A 5,433-nucleotide genomic window follows, 5' to 3' on the forward strand; every position below is an offset into this window, starting at 1 on the left:
TTTTTTTTTTTTGAGGCACTTAGAGCTATGAGTTTTCCTCTTACCACTGCCTTCATTGTGTCCCATAAGTTTTAGTATGATGTGTCTTCATTTTCATTAAATTCTAGAAAGCCTTTAATTTCTTTCTTATTTCTTCCTTGACCAAGTTATCATTGAGTAGATCATTGTTCAGCTTCCATGTGTATGTGTGCTTTCTGTTGTTTTTGTTGGTATTTAAGACCAGCCTTAGTCCGTGGTGATCTGATAGGTTGCGTGTGATTATTTCAATCTTCTTATATCTGTTAAGGCCTGTTTTATGGCCAATTATATGGTCAATTTTGGAACACCTGGGGGTGGAGTTTTTTCTGGGTGTTGTGGGACTGGCTGCAGGGTTATTGCCCAAGGTTTGCTCAGGGCACCCACTCAAACAAGAAGTAACCTGTGCCAGTGGTCGGGTGGAGTTCCTGGATGTCTGGGTCCCGCTGGTCCCAGTTACTCCCTGTGTTGGGGCAGACGGTGTGTCCTCCTCACCTCTGATCCTATGATCCTGGGTGTGTTAGAGCTCTTGGGAGTGGAACTTCCTCTGGGTGTTGTGGGACTGGCTATGGAGTTTGTACCCAAGGTCTGCTTGGGGCACTGGCCCAGACAGGAAGGACTTCTTTAACTCTTATGTTATAGATTTAATGTTAGTGTCTCTCAAATTTATATGGTGTGATGGTTTGAACAAGAAATGTTCCTCCACTGACTCATGGACTTCACCATCAGTCCCCAGCGACCAGCATTGTCTGGCAAGGTCATGGATGGAAGTTTTCCTTGCAGAACTGTGGATGGGCTTTGGGGGGTTATAGCCTGGCCCCATTTCCAGGCCTTACACTCTGCTTTCTGCATGTGGTTGAAGATGGAATCTCTCAGCTTCTTTCTCCAGTATCCCTTGACTTGTCTCCCCCACCACTGTGATTTGCCCAGCCAAGATAAAACCTTTTGCGAACCACTTTGGGTAATGGTTATCACCACAAAATTTAATGTTGATGCAGAAGCACACATCTCATTTCAATTTATTCCAGAACCAAATAAGAGTGACCATAGCCTGGGAACACAGGTGTAGTGTCAAATTCCATGTTCCAATGTGGAATTAGTTTATTGTAACAGAACAAAAAAACTAAAAAGATCAAAGCAGTCTTCAGGTACATTAGTGAAAAGATGCAGGGAAGTATTGACTGTAGGGCTCAGGTACTACCTGATGACACTCAGTCTTTCAATTGGTGGAAGCCACAGATTTACTACATTCCAAAAGACTTTTTAATCTGTTAGGCACAGAATGTTAGGCTCACACCAATATAAGGAAAGAATGGCTACTTAGAGAGCTAAAGATTACCCAAGATGAATTGTAAATAGACCCTGGACCTGTAACATTCCAAACTCTTCATAGTCACTGAGGTTCAAATCAGTTAATCGGGCTTGCAGACATTTCCATTAGAAGACTTTCTTTCTTAGGACTTTTGCTCAGAGCTCTCTGTTTGCCCAGCATCACATTCTGTGCATATGGAGGCCACAGATTGTTTATTGAATATTATAATATGTCCTTCATAGTTTGGAAGACTCACACGTCAGATCTGATGTAGATGGGTCTGGGCATAGGCAGGACAACAGTCTTCAGGAGAGAAGAAGAGCTGGTAAATCCATCCTAGAACTCATGGATAATATCAAAACTATTAGCCATCTTGTATCTAATGCAAAATTTGCATTAACATATAATTAGATATAATTATATGTTAATTATCATATATAATTAACATATAATTAAAACAATCAAGCACACTGTTTTGAGTGACTGTAAAAGGTGAAGGAAATATTTACACTTTAAGTAAACAGAATTTATATATCTTTTAAACTACATTAACTGTGTCTCCCCTGTACTTACTGTTACTTATATTCTATCAACTATCTCATGTATTTTCAGAGTATTTAAACAAATCTATTACACTTTACTTAGTTTACTATTTTCTGTGACCTCCCTTGCTATCAGGTCTTTGACCAGGTCTACATTTACTTGTTGTTTGAAGGTTGTCTTTGTATTAATCAATTTTTAATCCTATGCCTGCAGAAAGCTGAGTACTGTCCAACTTTGGTATTGTTATTCTGATGGCTCATCACCAGTATCATATTTTGTAAATGTTCTTCCTCTCTCACGTTTTGATTGGCTTAATAAAGAACTGACAGCCAATAGTTAGGCAGTGGAGGAAAGGAGGATGAGAGAGAAGGGGTCTCTGTGAGGAGAATCAGAGGTAGGAAGATTTGCCAGTGGGACATGAAGGAGGTCAGATGTACCCAGGGTGAAAGAGAGGTGAAGGCCACATGGCAGGACTAGAATAGTTGAGTTAATTAAGTTCAATGAACTAGCTGGGAGATAGCCTAAGATAAGACCTAAGCTATGATAAAATCAGTAAGTCTCCATGTCCACTGCCAGGCCCAAGAAAGTCCAGCTATAAATACCAGGCATGTATTCCTTTCTATAGAGTCGGCCTCAATTAGACAGCGGTTGGTTAGCTCCAGAAGATTCATGCAATGATTGCACCACTATGCATGTTATGCCTGACAGGTCAGTAGTTTGACATGCAAGATCCAAAGCTGGGTGACACTGTAAATGACTTGTCTCCACCAGCAACCTCAATACTTTCCAGAACTAGTAAGTAGGGAGGGGGCTGCCAGCTCAGTTCCAGCTTGATTTCTCTGTGTCCTGAATCCAGCGTGTGTGGTGACTTTACTAATAAGTTTTAACTGTCTAGTTCTGCGCACCGCCAAGAGTAGTGGCAATACTCTGTATCATTTTGTGAACCTCTGGAGGCTTCTGGGTTCACAAATCAATATAATCAATATCTGGTGAGCTTTGCTATTTTGATAAGTGCCAATCAGATACAAACTATAGTTCAATATACATTTTTTAGTTCTGTCTCCATATATATATGGAGCACCAGAAAGATGGCTCTCAGTTCAGAGTATCTAACTGCTCTTGCAAAGGACCTGTGTTCAGTTCCCAGCATCCATCCATATTAAGACTCATGATTGTCTGTAACTCCAGTTCCAGGAGATTTGATGCCACCTTCTGACTTCCACAAGCCCTATGTGCATGTGGTATACATACATATATCTGGGCACACACACATACATTAAGTAAGTAAATATTTTTAAAGGACCACACAAAGAAAGTGTCTATAAGAGTAAGAGATCTGAAGCAAAAAGGCAGAGTCTACCATGTTGCCTAAGGTGGAAGCACACACTTAGGCAATTCAACTTTCCACACTCTGTCCATGGTCATGAATGAATAAAGATAAGTAGTCAGATACAACAGTATAAAATCCACGGGTGATGTAGACTGGTAAATAGCTATCAAGTTGAGTGCAAAGAACACATTATACATAATATTTCATTGGCTTTATTTATAATTTATAAATATCTAGACATAGGAAATCAGGAGTTGAACCTACCTAGTTCCACAGATGTTAGGGGCAGAGCCATTGCCTATCCCGACGTTTAGCCCTCCATAAAATGCTGAAACAGGACAGCTTTATTTTATGGCTTGCATGCAATACCTTCCTTTAGCCCCTGCTGTCTTATTTATATCCCATAGCCTTCCTATCTTTGAGAGACAACAACACTTACATACATACTAAATCTTGTCAGCAACCTACTCTACTCAGAATGGAAACCCAAGGAGTTAGACAAGACAACCCTAATAACCATTCACACTATTTCATATGGAATCAAAATGCACCCACCCAGTCCAGGGCCCTAGGATACGTTATAAGAAATAAGACGACGATCAAATAAAGTCTTTCATAATCATAGGGCTACAGGGTTCTATTAACCTAAGCCAATTTTCTACCACTTCCAAGTTTAATTTTTTTTCTGGAGGAGCATTAGAAAATGAGTTAGGGTTTAAGACAAGGTAGCAGATAATTCTAAAAGACTCTTCGAGGGTTGCACAGACCTTGCAAATCGTGTTACCAAATTAGAATCTACTCCATGAGACATTCGTGTTTTAAATGTAATCTTTCCTCCTAACTAAAATATCCAAAAATATCATTAAGAAAAGACAAGTGACAACCCTTTCTGTGTCATGAAGAGTGAACTGGCCATTAGTCACACAGAAGGGTAAACATCAAAGTATGTGAGCCACAGAGGTGGACATAGACCCCAGTTCTCGTGGGCCAAGTTCACGGTGTTTTTCAAAAAGTAGGATGCATGATGAAGAAACTGGGTTAAGGCTTGGGCCAGATGAGGCTTCAGGAAAGAACACAGCATGTAGGGATGGGGAACAAAAAGTGTTTAGAAGCAAAGAGCTCCAATGACCAATAAACTTTGCCTTCCTCTCTTCTAAAATAAAGAAATTACAATTAAAATTAGAAACACCTAATCCAGGGTCTCAGTGATTAATTTTCCCTTAGAATAACAAAAACAATGGTTAACAGATTTTTTTTTTAATTTCACAACTAAATTTAATTTTTTTACGATGAGGACCCAAGAGCTACAAACTTTTGCTTTGTTAAGTAGATACAAATATTTTTGGGTCACAAGTCCCTTCCGGTAGGCACCAGCACCTGGTCACCTTGGGCGAGGAGTTGGCGGACACACCCAAGGTCCCTAGAGGACAGCTTCTGAGGCAGACCCCGTTTTGGGCTCCAGACATCCGGGCAGCTTCCCTGCCAGAGGAGAGGTGTCCTCCCTACCCGGGAGGGCTTTGCTGGAGCACGTGGGGGAGCCATCTTGTTTTCTGGATCCCTCTGAGACTAGTCTGCACAGGTGAGAGTGTGATACAGAAGCTAACAGCTTCTGGGACAGGCCCTGTTTCGGGCCTTCATCTTCTGCCAGGAGGCAGGTCCGAACGCCAGGTATCTGTGAACCTTCCCTGCAAGAGGAGAGCTTGCCTGCAGTGAGTGCTCTGACCACTGAAACTCAGGAAAGAGCTAGTCTCCCAGGTCTGCTGACAGAGGCTAACAAAATCACGAGAGGAACAAGCTCTAACCAGAAACAACTATAACAACTAACTCCAGAGATTACCAGATGGCAAAAGGCAAACTTAAGAATCTTACTAACAGAAACCAAGACGACTCACCATCATCAGAACACAGCACGCCCAACTCATCCAGTCCTGGACACCCCAACACACCCAAAAAGCTAGACCCAGATTTAAAAGCATATCTCGTGATGAAGGACTTTAATAACTCACTTAAAGAAATACAGGAGAACACTGCTAAAGAGTTACAAGTTCTTAAAGAAAAACAGGAAAACAAACCAAACAGGTAGAAGTCCTTAAAGAAAAACAGGAAAACACATCCAAACAGAGGATGGAAGTGAACAAAACCATCCAAGACCTAAAAAGGGAAGTAGACACAATAAAGAAAACCCAAAATGAGGCAACACTGGAGATAGAAACCCTAGGAAAGAAATCAGGAA

The sequence above is a fragment of the Mus caroli genome, chromosome 17 (genome assembly GCF_900094665.2).
Source record: "Mus caroli chromosome 17, CAROLI_EIJ_v1.1, whole genome shotgun sequence".
Lineage (NCBI taxonomy): Eukaryota > Metazoa > Chordata > Mammalia > Rodentia > Muridae > Mus > Mus caroli.